We start from the raw sequence: 15231 nt of genomic DNA, 5'->3' as shown, positions 1-15231 counted from the left end.
TCATGCCATCAACTAGGTGAAGAAAGAACTCATCTTCATGCCACCAACTAGGTGATGCAATGTACAACCAGTACTCTCTTTCATGCTAACCAACCAGGTGATGAAATGTACAACCCGTACTCTAATATCATTTGGCAACTTGCCACTCATGCCACCAACCAGGTGAAGAAGAAACTCATCTTCATGCCACCAACCAGGTGATGAAATGTACAACCCGTACTCTCCTTCATGCCACCAACCAGGTGAAGAAGGAACTCATCTTCATGCCACCAACCAGGTGATGAAATGTACAACCCGTACTCTCCTTCATGCCACCAACCAGGTAATGAAATGTACAACCCGTACTCTAATATCATTTGGCAACTTGCCATTCATGCCACCAACCAGGTGATGAAATGTACAACCCGTACTCTAATATCATTTGGCAACTTGCCACTCATGCCACCAACTAGGTGAAAAAGGAACTCATCTTCATGCCACCAACCAGGTGATGAAATGTACAACCTGTACTCTCCTTCATGCCACCAACCAGGTGATGAAATGTACAACCTGTACTCTAATATCATTTGGCAACTTGCCATTCATGCCACTAACCAGGGGAAGAAGGAACCCACCTTCGTACCACCAACCAAGTGATGAAAGCAACTCACCATTCATTCCACCTACCAGAAGACGAATGGTACAACTTTTACATGTGAACTCTTAGCATTCACAAATAAACAAAAACCCTCAAGCTTGACAACTCAACTAGAGGAGCACTTATGCCCAACAAGAGTTATAGTCACCAACAAAGTCTTATTGCAAGCCAACAACAACTTTAGTGCATGGCATACGAATATCAAGCTATTCAGCCTTCTTGCATCTGCTTCAAACATTTCCCCTCTGTAACAATGCAAACACTACAACTCGTAGAAAGCTTTACACACTCTTGATCAAGACAGTGTGAAGCAAAACCAATTTATGGTGCCAACAAGAGTTTTATCAATGGAAGGCAACCACAATTCTCAAAAGCTTCACACACTCTTGATCAAGACAGTGTGAAGCAAAACTAATTTATGGTGCCAACAAGAGCTTCATCAAAGGAGTTCAACCACAATTCTCAAAAGCTTCACACACTCTTGATCGAGACAGTGTGAAGCAAAACTAATTTATGGTGCCAACAAGAGCTTCATCAAAGGAGTTCAACCACAATTCTCAAAAGCTTCACACACGTTTGATCAAGACAGTGTGAAGCAAAACCAATTTATGGTGCCAACAAGACCTTCATCAATGGAGGACAACTACAAATTCTCAAAAGCTTCACACTATCTTGATCAAGATAGTGTGAAGCAAAATCAATTTATGGTACCCAATGAAAGCTTCAACTCCAAAGCTTCACCTATAAAGCTTCAACTCCAAAGCTTCACCTACAAAAGCTTCAACACAAAAGCTTTACCCACAAAATCTTCAACACAAAAGCTTCACCAATAAAAGCTTCATCAATGGAGGACAACTACAAATTCTCAAAAGCTTCACACTATCTTGATCAAGATAGTGTGAAGCAAAATCAATTCATGGTACCCAACAAAAGCTTTAACTCAAAAGCTTCACCTACAAAGCTTCAACTCCAAAGCTTCACCTATAAAAGCTTGACCCACAAAATCTTGACCCACAAAAGCTTCACCTACAAAAGCTTCACCCACAAAAGCTTGACTCACAAAAGCTTGACCCACAAAAGCTTGACCCACAAAAGCTTGACCCATAAAAGCTTGACCTACAAAAGCTTGACCTACAAAAGCTTCACCCACAAAAGCTTCACCCACAAAAGCTTCACCTACCAAAGCTTCACCCACAAAAGCTTCACTTACAAAAGCTTCACCCACAAAAGCTTGACCCATAAAAGCTTGACCTACAAAAGCTTCATCCACAAAAGCTTCACCCATAAAAGCTTCACCCAAAAAAGCTTCACCCACAAAAGCTTCACTCATAAAAGCTTCACCTACAAAGCTTCAACACAAAAGCTTCACCTACAAAAGCTTCACACTATCTTGATCAAGATAGTGTGAAGCAAAATCAATTCATGGTGCCCAACATAGCTTTAACCTCAAAGCTTCACCTACAAAGCTTCAACACCAAAGCTTCACTTACAAAGCTTTAAAATATATATGTGTATATATATATATATTTTTTTTTTCGGAAATTCGAAAATTCAAAAATTCAGAAATTCGAAAATTCAAAAATTCGGAAATTCAAAAATTCGGAAATTCAAAAATTCGAAAATTAGGAAAAAAAAATAAAAAAAAATATTTCAAAAAATAAAAATTGCCTAGGCCTCCTCTTCTTTGGGCCTAACAAATTTCATAACAAATATATATGAAGAAGGAGTTTTGGGCTACCACATAGAAAGGAAATGCCTCATTCGTCAACTTCATCGATCGGAGACTTGGGGGACTCCTATCATATGCTACTGCACCTTGATACTCGGAAGTCTCACGACCACTCAGTGACTTGGATTTTTCAAGTCTCCAAACGAGAAGTTTTCTTCACTCGGGAAATTAAGGGAGCACTATCTCAACCTACATGCTTCACTCACAAAGCTTCAACATATAAGCTTCAACAAAAGGAAAAATTCAAAGAACTTAGTGAAAAAGGCCTTGGTGTATTAAACACAATACGTTGAAATGAAGAAAAGCTTGTTTATTGATATATCCGATAAGTTACAAATATGTACATATACATGAATCAAAATAAACAAACAAGAGGAAGCCTTCATAAAGATTGCTCAGAAGAAGTCTCAGCAGTCGGCAGAGCCCTAGAAAGAGGAGGCACCAGAGGGTGATTATTCGGAGCCTTAGTACTAGGCAGAACCCCAGAAGGAGAAGGCACCGAAGGTTGATCATTTGGAGCTTCATTACGCGGTACAGCCCCAGAAGACGAAGGTAATAAATGCCTTTGGAACAAACCCACAAACCTCTGATGATCAAGTAAAATCTGACCATTAGATTCCTGCAGCTGGTCGAGCTTCCTCTTCATGTTTGTAGCAAAGTCATGTGCGAGTCTGTACAACTGTTTATTCTCATGCTTGAGCCCTCTGATATCCTGTTTGAGACTTATCACTTCAACCGCCAATGATTCAACTTGGCGGGTTCAGCAAATAGGCGTTGGGCCATATTAGACACAGAACCTGCACACTGAACACTGAGAGCCAGAGAATCCTTAACAGCCAACTTATCAGACCGTTTGGAAAGTAGTCTGTTATCTTTGGGAGTGAGAAGGTTCTTGGCCACCACCGCAGTGGTCATATCATTCTTCATCACAGAGTCCCCAACGGTAAGAGGACCAGTAGAGGATAAGAAGGATGGGCGCCATATGTTGTCTTGAGAAGGCATGGCTGCCTCTTCACCAAAGTTCAAGTCAAAACGACGGTCGGATGGGCCAGACATTCTCAGAAATGATGAAGGAGAAATGAGGTGCAATAAATCTCTGAAGTAAGGGAAAAATTCATACAAGCAATAACTCTCTGAATGTACTCATTGCACACAATTGGTGCCCTTATAAAAGAAAGGGCAATAGGGCAGTTGATTCAAAAATCGAAGAGGCACCACTCTCCGGATTTCGAAGAGGCATCACTTTCCACACGCAACATCAGCCCCTCGGGTACCACAGATAACTTTGCCAAAGATCTTTGACAAAGTTTAGACACATAAATTTTGAAGGTCCAACCACCCTACTATTACCTACAAGGGCAAAGGAACATCACCACTGCTTGATAACTAGAAAGTCCCAATGTGTGTCAACCTTTGTACACCTTGGCAAGGCAGACTGGCAAAAATGCCCAGCCTTTACTCACATTCGAGAAAACACTCCCAACAAGATTGCTTGCTCAAAAATCGAAGAGGAACCACTCTCCGAATCTCGAGAGCCAGACTCCCAACATGATTACTTTCTCAAAAATCGAAGAGACACTGCTCTTCGAATCTCAAGAGTCAGACTCCCAACAGGATTGCTTTCTCAAAAATCGAAGAGGCACCGTTCTCTGAATCTCGAGAGCCAGATCCCCGACAGGATTGTTTGTTCGAAAACCGAAGAGGCACCACTCTCCGAACTTCGAGAGCCATATTTCCTTGGATAAAGCTTGTCTGCAATCTTCACACGCAACATCAGCTTTCCAGATACCACAGACCACTTTTTCAAAGCGCTCTGACAAAGTTAAAACATGTGAAGCTTGCAACTCCCACTACATTGCTATGACCAAGAAGGGTAAAGGAATAGCATTATTACTTGCTCAAAAATCGAAGAGGCATCGCCTTCCGAATCTCGAGAGCCAGACTCCCAACAGGATTACTTTCTCAAAAATTGAAGAGGCATCGCTCTCCGAATCTCAAGAGCCAGACTCTCAACAGGATTGCTTTCTCAAAAATTGAAGAGGCACCGTTCTCCTAATCTCGAGAGCCAGATCCCCGACAGGATTGCTTGTTCGAAAATCGAAGAGGCATCGCTCTCCGAACTTCGAGAGCCAGATTTCCTTGGATAAAGCTTGTCTGCAATCTTCACACGCAACATCAGCTTTCCAGATACCACATACCACTTTTTCAAAGTGCTCTGACAAAGTTAAAACACGTGAAGCTTGCAGCTCCCAGTACATTGCTATGACCAAGAAGGGTAAAGGAATAACATTACTACTTGTTGTTAGGGAGAGTCCTATATATGTCAACCTCCATCCTCCACGAACAGGCAGACCTGCAAAAATGCTCAACCCTTCCTCATATCTGAGAGGGCACTCCCAACGAAGCCTCTCGAAATACTCAGCTTTCTTCCCCCTCCCAATAATACATATGCAAACCAGCCACACCAGAGCAAGAGTATCTCATATCATAAGGGTCAAAAGCAAGAGTATCCCATATCATGCTTTTTACCTGTCTTTTCCTTTGCCCTTATTCTTACTTGCAAGATAAGGAGAAAGAGAGCAATCAGTCAGCACTTGGAATCAAGCTTCCAGTCAGGAACTGACTGCCTGGAACCCCTTGCCTGATTACTTACCTGTCATTGCTCTCAAGTACTCATCTTCAACATCTTATGCTTCCAGAAATGATACCACATATGCCTGAGGAACATATAGGGCAAGTGAGAAGGATACAAGGAAGCATGTGGAGACAAGCGCAACAGAACACGTGCCGATTCATTTATTACTTCGTCAACAGCAAAAGTATCCTATATCATCAAGGTCGAACGCACTCTTGATTTGATGGACTTGTTTTGACCCTCAAATTCTTGAGTCAGCCTTATACTTTGGAGGAAACCAGAAAACCCTCCAGCCCAGTTCAAGAACAAGTATGTGGAAAGTTACTTCTTCAAAAGCAAAAGTATCTCATATCATCTCTTCTCCATTTGTTTGCTGTTTATGACACAAGGAGAAGGAGAACAATCAACTGGAAGCCGAAGTCGAACCTCCGATCCAGGTTGCTTGCTTGGAAGTCTGATTGCTTACCTTGTTTGTTACCTTTTTTGGCAAATCTTCTAACTCGGCGACTTGGGGGACTCTTACTATAGGGTTTTGTATCGCACTTGACCAAGCCCGAAACTACAAGTAAGATTCAAGTGAAATTGATACATTATCTTGTGCATCTTTATCAGTTAAAGATACCACCCCTGGATGGAGGAAAAGTACTTCCAGAAAAGATGCCACATCTACATATGAGACAGATAAGGCAAGAGAAGACGATACCACACTTCGGTACTTAGAAGTTTCGTGATTACTCAGCGGCTTGGATCTTGGAAGTCCCCAACCGAGGAGCTTCCCTCACTCGGGAACTTAGGGGAGCACTGTTTGTACGATACTTGACCAATCCCGAAACTACTGAGCACCAGTCAACGTTATATCGTTAAGGACCCAGAGGAGTTTCCCTCAAACCAGGAGGCCAATCACAGCGCGACACGTGTCGACATCAGAAGCCAATCATAGCGCGACATGTGTCAACATCAAAAGCCAATCACAACACGACACGTGTCAATGTCAGAATGAAACTAGAAACTCTCTTCTATAAATAGAGATCATTCTCTCACAATATTTCCAAATGTCATTTGTACTAAATCATTCACTAGTACTCACTAAAGGAGAGCTTGAACCTATATACTTGTGTAAACCCTTCACAATTAATGAGAACTCTACTCCGTGGACGTAGCCAATTTGGGTGAACCACGTACATCTTGTGTTTGCTTTCCTGTCCCTATCCATTTACATACTTATCCACACTAGTGACCGAAGCAATCTAGCGAAGGTCACAAACTTAACACTTTCTGTTGTACCAAAGTCCCCACTGATTTTGTGCATCAACAAATGATAAGCTTGAATGCAGAAATTCTAGAGAGAGAAAGAGAGGATTTGAGAGAAGCTAAGAGAGAGAGAGAGAGAGAGAGAGAGAGAAATTGTATCTTGTTATTTATTTTCTTAGCTTCTAAGCTATTACATCATAAGGGTATATATACAAGAATCTTCACACCTCCGCATCTCAACTATCATAACTAACTTTTCTAATATCAATATGCAGCATAGTACGGCCTATTATTACTGGGCTTAGATCCCCATTTAAAGAAAGGTGAATCATATCATTTTGTTAAGCCCAACGGATGACCAGGTGTAAGTTTTCAGGATGATAACATCAATCAGATGCTAATGAAGTCTGATTCAACTGAAATTGTTGTGTCTATGATCTCCCATGTAGATGTGGTACCACTTAGGTCATCAATTATTGCCTTTCCTTTTACGATATTTGTCTTGAATCCTTATGCTGATCGATGCCCGCAACATATGCCAAGAGATTGATTGCTCCATTGCGGAAGGCCATGATAAGTGGTTTTGGTCTACCTTGGCCGGGGAAAATATGGTCCCCAACTTGCATCTGAACTAAGATGCTCTAAATACGAGTTTTAATAATTATAAGTAACGTTATAGCAATACAACACAGTTACAAAGCTTGAGTTAATATACCAGTACAACACACTAATATCGTACTAAGATTGTTGGAAAAATAAGTGTAATATTGCTATAAATTCGTATCAGAAATATATGAAATAAATCATGCAAATAATGCGCTGAAATAATTGAATAATTAGACAGAAACAAGGGTTAGAAAAACTTGAAAATTTGAGTCGAGATAAGCATTTAATACTATGATACTTATACCCAATGCACGTGAAAGAATTGTAGGAAAACACAACTTGATAGTATGGGATACTATATATTACGCCCCACACCGTATTTTTGTTACAAAACAAACCCCCAAACAGCATAAAAGAAAGTAAATGCATAAGGGATTGAGATGGTCCACATCTCCTCGGAATTTCAAGGATGCCCATTGTTTAAGTCATGTTAGGGTCCCTATCAATCTTTTGTCACCAAAGATGTTCTTGTTTGCCTAATAATTTCTCTCTTTTTCCTTTTCTTTTTTCAAAGGAACAAAAACCATTTGATAAAGGTCAAATATTTTCTCCATCTTTCCTTCTTATTACAACTTTACGTGCATGTTCCCCTTCCCCATTCCGCTTTCCTTTTTCTTTATCTACTCAATTTCTTCTTTTATTGGAATGAATTTTATCCGCACGTATTAAGCTTTATGTAGCCATCGGACACATAATTATTAAGTTGGAATCCTTCAAGGCACAAATCCGAAATTAGGTTGGAAGCTTTTAGTTCAGAATTAAGTTGGTTTTTCTTTCTTTTCATCATGAAATTAGTCATCTTAATCTTTGCCAAAATGCATTACATTTTACTATTTATTTATTTATGGGTTTGTTGGGTTTAATGTTGCACCTTGGACAAGTCTACTTAATTTCACATGCGACCTTGTAGTTGTAGATAAAAAAGGACTACTAAAGCATACGAGTCTATGAAAACTTGTGTATCATCGAATATTTATAAAAATACAGTGAATAATTAGTCAGCGTGTACGTAAATATTCCAATATTAGTTACTTAATTATTCTTTATGAAGGCTTTTCCAATAGGATATGGATGGATAAGATAAGCTAATACAAGTATCATTGTCAAATATGCACAAAATACGAGTATTATTCGCGAAAAATAATTAAAAGAAACTCAAAGATGATAAATTTACTTCCAAACCAATGTTTTTAGGTAAAACTAATTTGAACCATTTTTAAATCTTAATTATGAGCTCATTAAGAGCATTTTCACCCCCATCAAGTTGTAGGGAGGATGGGATAATTAAAACCACTAAAAACAACAAATGAGCTCTAGCCTAGACATATCAGTCGGGCTATCCAGTGGGCCCAACACCCACGGACTGAGCACTCGGGCCATTTCATCCCACCTCAGCGCCATAGTGCATTTAGCGTTAGACTGACGTCAGTCATACTATATATATTTTTTCGACGCTAGATTTCTACCCCTATGATGACCCATCAATTAGGTTGATGTTCCTTCCAACTGAAGACAATCCTTCGGATGAACCAAGCTCTGGAAACTCAAATATGATGCCGGATTCCTCCCCTTCCGACGACCCATCAGACGAGTCGTTGTTCTTTCCAATTGAAGACAACGAGCTGTTGGAGGATTCCTCCTACTCAAGACAACGATCTTGAGCAAATCTTTACTTTCTGACGAGTCGTAGATTGGGATCAAGGTGTCTCTTGGATGAATTGGGTGACTAAAATTTATGTGGTTGGTGTGGTGTGGGAAAACAAAGGTGAGGGAGAAAGGGAGGGGCAAAGAAGACGAGGGTATAGAAAGGGGGAGAGAGTGGGACACTTGGGAGGTTTCTAGAGAGAGGAGGACCTTTAGAAAAGAAGATACTTTTACTATTTTTTTTTTAAATAAATTTTAATACTAATTGTTAGGACAATTTAATATTTGGGATGGATGCGCTTGGACATTCACTAACGTAATAATAATTGCCTTATCCAATTGATGGGGTAATTATGCCTTAGTGGGACGGATTTGCTCTAATACGAGATGCAAAATACTATGAAATGGGCATTTTGTATCTTTTCTTGCTGCAAAATTCCTCAATAGCGAAATGTAATTATCCATCTTTGTCGGAAGATGTAAATAAAACTTAAATATGTACTTATTTATACATCTTTTGGTGATCAGTCTCACTAAGTAATTAGAGAAAATTAAATTGGATATCAAATTTACAAACCTCCTATTGGACTATTGGAGTAGAACTTTCACTTACAACTACTAGAAATATGAAATGGAATGTAAACATGATTTTTGCATCTCAAATTTGCATTTCCTTATTGAAGATGCCCTCAGAATGCTTGAAGCTTAGCTTGAGTGTTAATAATGCTTCCAGCAATAATTATAAGAGAAGTAGAATTAAATGAATGGTTTTCTTCGATATGTGATTTTTTTTTTCAATACTACATAGTATTAAATAATACGAAAATGAATAACTGGGTTTGAAAATATAAAATCTAAACAATTTTTCCAAATTTAACAATTAAAATATCTATGACAACAAATGCTACGTAACATTGAAGTCACGTCTTGCACAATGTAATTCGGTCAATACTTACATCTTACAACTATCGCACAAACTGGATTTGAAATTGAAATTCTGTTTGTATATATATAACCCATCTACATAGACCGTTAATCATCCATATAGTTTTTTTTTCGTCAAAATCATCCATATAGATTATTAAGTCCATCAAACCCTAAGATCTACTCTAACCCTTGGAGTAAAACTCAAATTTTAGGTTCTAAACTTATTCCAACTTGCTCCAACTCTTGGGTTAAATATGAGTTAAAACTCAAAACTCATTTGTAGGTCAAATTTAGCCTAAGATTCTTCTTTAGGTTAGTGGGGCTGATCCACTATATATGTATATTTTTTTTAGTTTTATATTTATAAATTCATTGAATCCAATAGTTAAGATCTAATTTAATGAAATCCAAAGGTAAAAAAAAAAAAAAAAAAATCTAACGGTCCAAATTGAAAACCAACGGCTAAAGTAATTTAAAAAAAAATTATGTGTTTAATATTCTTTCATAGTATTTCACAAGTTTCATGGTGTCGGTTAGTGATTTTTCAATTTTTGTCGGAATCTAAATATTTTTAGGTTAAAATGTTTATAAAGTTAAATTAGGATACTCTACATATTTTTTTTTCTTTTAAAAAAGTTACTTTAAGAAAAAAAATTAGTTTAAATTCATTTTTAATGATCTGGGGCTAAAATTTTAACCCATAAAGGTTAGAGCAAAATTTTTTTTTCTAAGTTAAAACCTAATTTTTCTGGGTTAAAAGTTTTAAGTTTTAACCCAAGGGTTGGAGATGATCTAACAAGCAATTGGGTTTGATTACACAGACAACCAAGAAAAAAATGATGGACCAATAAGAAAGGACATGATACTTACGCCTCGTTTGGCAACTTAGACTATACTGACTATTTCTGTCGGATAGGATAATTAGCCACCGGATAGTACTGACTAAATTAGTCGGGCATTTGGTGCAATATTGGACTAATGACCATATTATTTATACTCTGTATGGTACTATACCGGATAGAAGGAATTCAAAGTATTATTACCTTTAATATTAAATTGATGATTAATGGAAAAAAAAAATTTACACATTCACGACTACCAAATGGGTCAAATTAAAAAAAAAGAACAAAATCTTCCTTTATTTAAATCAAACTTAAAAAAAAAAAAAAAATTTGAAAGGATCTCTTTTGTTCCCCAGATCTCTCCGCCACACCCCCCCAAACTCCCTCCCTTTCTCTCCCTTCTTCTTCTTCCCCGACTGATTTCCAACTACGAAGCTTTGCTATTAACACCCACAGACTCAGTTTTCCTTCACTGCAATTTCAAAAGAAGCTCAAAACTCCAAAGAAAAAAAGTGAGTAACAGAGTCAATTACAGCATCGTCATTCTTGCGAGCTTTGAAAGCACAGGCAAACATAGGGAGTGGATCGGACTCAGAGCCTTTGACATGCGACGGCCAGGCCTCGGGGCATTTGTAGTAAAGGAAGACGTGGTGGCCGTAGGCGTTGACGGTGCCGGCAAGAACGACAACGGCGAGAGGGACGACGGCGAGATGAGGTGTCGTGGAGAACGAAGTGTGAGAGAGAAGGAAGGGAACCAGACTAATAATCCACTCCTTTTGGAAAAGTTTATTATGTAGGTGTATACCCTACTAAATAGGCAGATTGACTAAATTAATCTGGCGACTATTTAATACAGAAGGACACTAAACGACCGGTTCCGTATTATTAGTTCTATCCGATCTCTTATACAACTCACTAAACGAGGCCTTAGTGGAGAGGGTGGGCCCCTAATTGGTTGATTTTCCATGTGGCATTGAAGCTGTGCCACCTACTGCTTCTACTTATTTGATTCTAGGGTTTCAGTAAAGGAATCTGTCTATATCTTCAGACCCATATGGCTAATGCATTATGCATGCAAATAAAATTAGAAACCATAAGAAAAAATATTTTGGACTGGAAAACCAAAAATGAATCATTTTATTTTATTTTGTTATGGTAGAAACATGCATGATTTTAGATTTTATCGTTTTTTTGGTAGAAACATGCGAGACGAGGACATTATTTTTTGCTCTTTTCCAAACGAGACTTTTCCAAAGAGAAAGGGAAATAGGATAAAACCCCAGGAGTTGAGTTGATCGTACAATTCCTCTGCAGATATGTACATTAATTATTGTTGTATCAGTAGCGGAGCCAGCATGAGATCATTGATTGTCTATGATCTAACAACTTAAAAAATTCTATGTACATTTGTCTGTGTATTGTATTTGACCCTATTAACAACTTCAGCAAACTACCTCATTCTCCTACTTCAATTTTTTTATCATCATGTCTTCCTTTTCTCTCTTCTTATTTGCAACTCTATTGTGCGCATCAAGTACTTGATGAAATGCCTTAGTTGACAAGTATCGGCAATCTTCCACATTACTTTACAATTTCCTGTAGTCACCCTTTGATAAGTCTCAACATATGTATCATAGTAGTTGTTGACATATATTAGCATAAGCCTTTAGCAGATGTTGGTAAGAATCAATACGTTCCTACTAGTTGCTCAACAAAATAGTCCATTGAAGTTTTTTTGTCGAAATCATGACCTCATTATTTGAAATTCTGGCTTCACCATTGTGTCGTATACATAATGTACCCACGTAATATAATATCTCTGTCCTTTTTTCACTTCTATATGTAGAGGTCAATTATGTATTTACATTATCTTTCTTTATTTTTTTCTCTGATTAGCTTCTTGTGTCTTATCAGTAATTATCTGAACATCTCAATTGCAAATCTTTGACGTTTAGCAGTAATACTAATTTCAACTGGGGCTAATCCACTGATTTAATTCCCTGTTTTGATCACTTACTCGAAAATTTTCCTTGGTGGTGTCTCATCTTCACCTTATCAAATTAACCTTTTTCCATGGGATGATATATATCTGGACCCCCTGAGCTAGGTGGCCCTCTATATGTCATCATTTCATCAAATTAAATCGTCCACAAAGATGCTGAGGTGAATGCAAACAATACGGGACTAAATCGATGTGGGTCACTTCGTTGAATAATTATTACACAATCCACTCCACTCTACGGACGATCATATATATTCAGGACTCAAGAGCTAGCAGTGCACTTCTTACGTACTAATACTAATGAGTTCTATAACACCAGTACTCTATTATTATGACTTTGTATGTAAATGTTATGTGAAAGAAAGTTTACACATATTTCTGTATGGACAATGATTGTGTCCCCCTACGTGTCCCCTTACTTATGATTAACGAACTTTTATCGTCCGAAGATTATTCATTTTCATCATGATCATTTAAAGATCGCTTTTCATAGGCGTTTGCCTCCGATCTAATCAGTAGATCAAATTGATAAAAGAAACATGAGTTTAATTAGTCGATTTATTAGCGAACAAGGAAAAATATTATCTAGATAGGTGAATAGATTGACCTTAAAACAACAACGATATATGCAAAACATTATTCAATTTGGAAATTTTTTAGTCATTCATATGTATAAAACAAAATAGGTGATTCATCATGAGGATGCTACTTGTTAATAAAACTGTTGATTGGTTTAATACATATGGATGACTAAACAATCTCCAAATTGAATTATCTATTGCATGAGATGATGTTTAGATAAAGAGAATAAACAGTTCCAATTATGATGTTGCAACAATAAAAGTCCGTTGATCTTAAGTGGAGAGGACAAGTAAGGTCTCTTATTGGGTGACATAAGAATTATCCTTGTTGTATTATTGACACAATACAACACAATAACAATATATGTGTCATATAAGTTCCTCTTTACACACAAATATATATATTGAACCTTGTTGAGTGGGACACGACAGTTCCACCATTAGACCATCTCCAACCGAAGGAGGGCCAGAGGGCTCGTTTTAGCCCTTTTTGTTGGAAATTTTGAGTAGAGTTTCATTGTCCCACATTGCTTACCACCACAAGGTTTCCTCACTTTATAAGGCTTTGTCCCTTACAGAAAATGATTGGAGTAATGAAACTTGGAGAATAAAATTAGGCTCACCCTTGGGGTTAGGCTTTGGGTGTGCTAATTAATGTATAATTAATTATCAAAAGAACGAAACTAGGACCTAAAACTATTGATTGCGTATTCATTGGATATGCAAATAATAGTTCTGCTTATAGGTTCCTTGTTGTAAAATCATCAATTTCTGACATACATGTTAACACTATATTAGAATCAGCGGATGCAGAATTCTTTGAGGATATATTTCCTTACAAAGATAAGGAATCTGGTTCTAATACAAAGAGGGTTCATGATCATAGTCATGATGAAGCCTCTTCTTCTGGTGTCCAAGATGTGGAACCAAGAAGAGGAAAAAGAATCAAAGTTTCTAAAAACTTTGGACCAGATTTCATTGCTTTCTTGTTCGAGAATGAACCTAGAACTTTTAAAGAAGCAATGTCTTCTTCCGAGGCTCCTTTATGGAAGGAAGCAATTAAAAGTGAAATGGAATCCATTTTGGAAAATAACAAATGGGAATTGGTTGATTTACCTCCAGGTAGTAAACCAATTGGCCATAAATGGATTTTCAAGAAGAAACTTAAGGCGGATGGAATCATTGATCAGTTCAAGGCACGTTTAGTAGCCAAAGGTTATCGTTGAAAGGAAGGTTTGGATTATTTCGACACCTATTCTCCAGTTTCTCGCATATCGTCAATTAGGACGTTAATAGTGATTGCGGCTATATACAACTTTGATATGCATCAAATGGATATAAAAACAACATTTTTAAATGGAGAACTAGATGAAGAAATATACATGGAACAATCTGAAGGGTTCGTGCTTAAGGGTCAAGAAGGCAAAGTGTGCAAATTAGTTAAGTCATTATATGGACTTAAACAAGCACCAAAACAATGGCACGAGAAATTTGATCATATACTTTGTTGACACTTGAGTTCAAAATAAATGAATCTGATACATGTGTCTACATTAAGAGTAATGATAACACTTGCGTTATTATTTGCTTGTATGTGGATGATATGCTTATAATGGGAAGCAATAAAGATGTAATAAACAAAACAAAGAAAATGTTGAATTCAAGTTTTGACATGAAAGACTTAGGTCAAGCCGATATCATTTTAGGAATTCAAATTAAGAGAAATAGTGAAGGGTATGTCCTTACATAATCCCATTATGCAGAAAAAACATTACGAAGGTTTGGTCAATTTGACTGCAAACCTGCTGCAACTTTTTTTTATGTTGGATGCAAGTTGGAGAAAAATAAAGGCAATGCCATATCTCAACTTGAATATTCTTAAGTAATTGGAAGTTTAATGTACTTGATGAATTCAACTAGGCCCGACTTAGCTTATGCAGTAAGTAGGCTTAGTAGATATACAAGTAATCCGGCACAAGAGCATTGGGATGCTTTAGTAAGAGTGTTAAGGTATTTTAAAAATACACTTGATTACGGATTACACTACACAAAGTATCCACCTGTTGTCGAAGGCTTCAATGATGCCAATTGGATTTCTGACACTACATAATCCAAGTCGACAAGTGGATATGTTTTTACTTTGGGAGGTGCAGCAATATCTTGGAAATCCTCTAAACATAAATGTATAGCTCGTTCCACCATGGAGTCCGAGTTCATAGTTTTAAACTTGGTTGGCGAAGAAGCCGAGTGGCTCAAACATTTTCTGGAGGATATTCTAGAAAGCCTGTAACTGCTATATGTATACATTGTGACAATA

The sequence above is a fragment of the Malus domestica genome, chromosome 13 (assembly GCF_042453785.1).
Source record: "Malus domestica chromosome 13, GDT2T_hap1".
In the NCBI taxonomy this organism is placed as follows: Eukaryota; Viridiplantae; Streptophyta; class Magnoliopsida; order Rosales; family Rosaceae; genus Malus; species Malus domestica.
Note: the sequence above shows the minus strand (reverse complement) of the source record.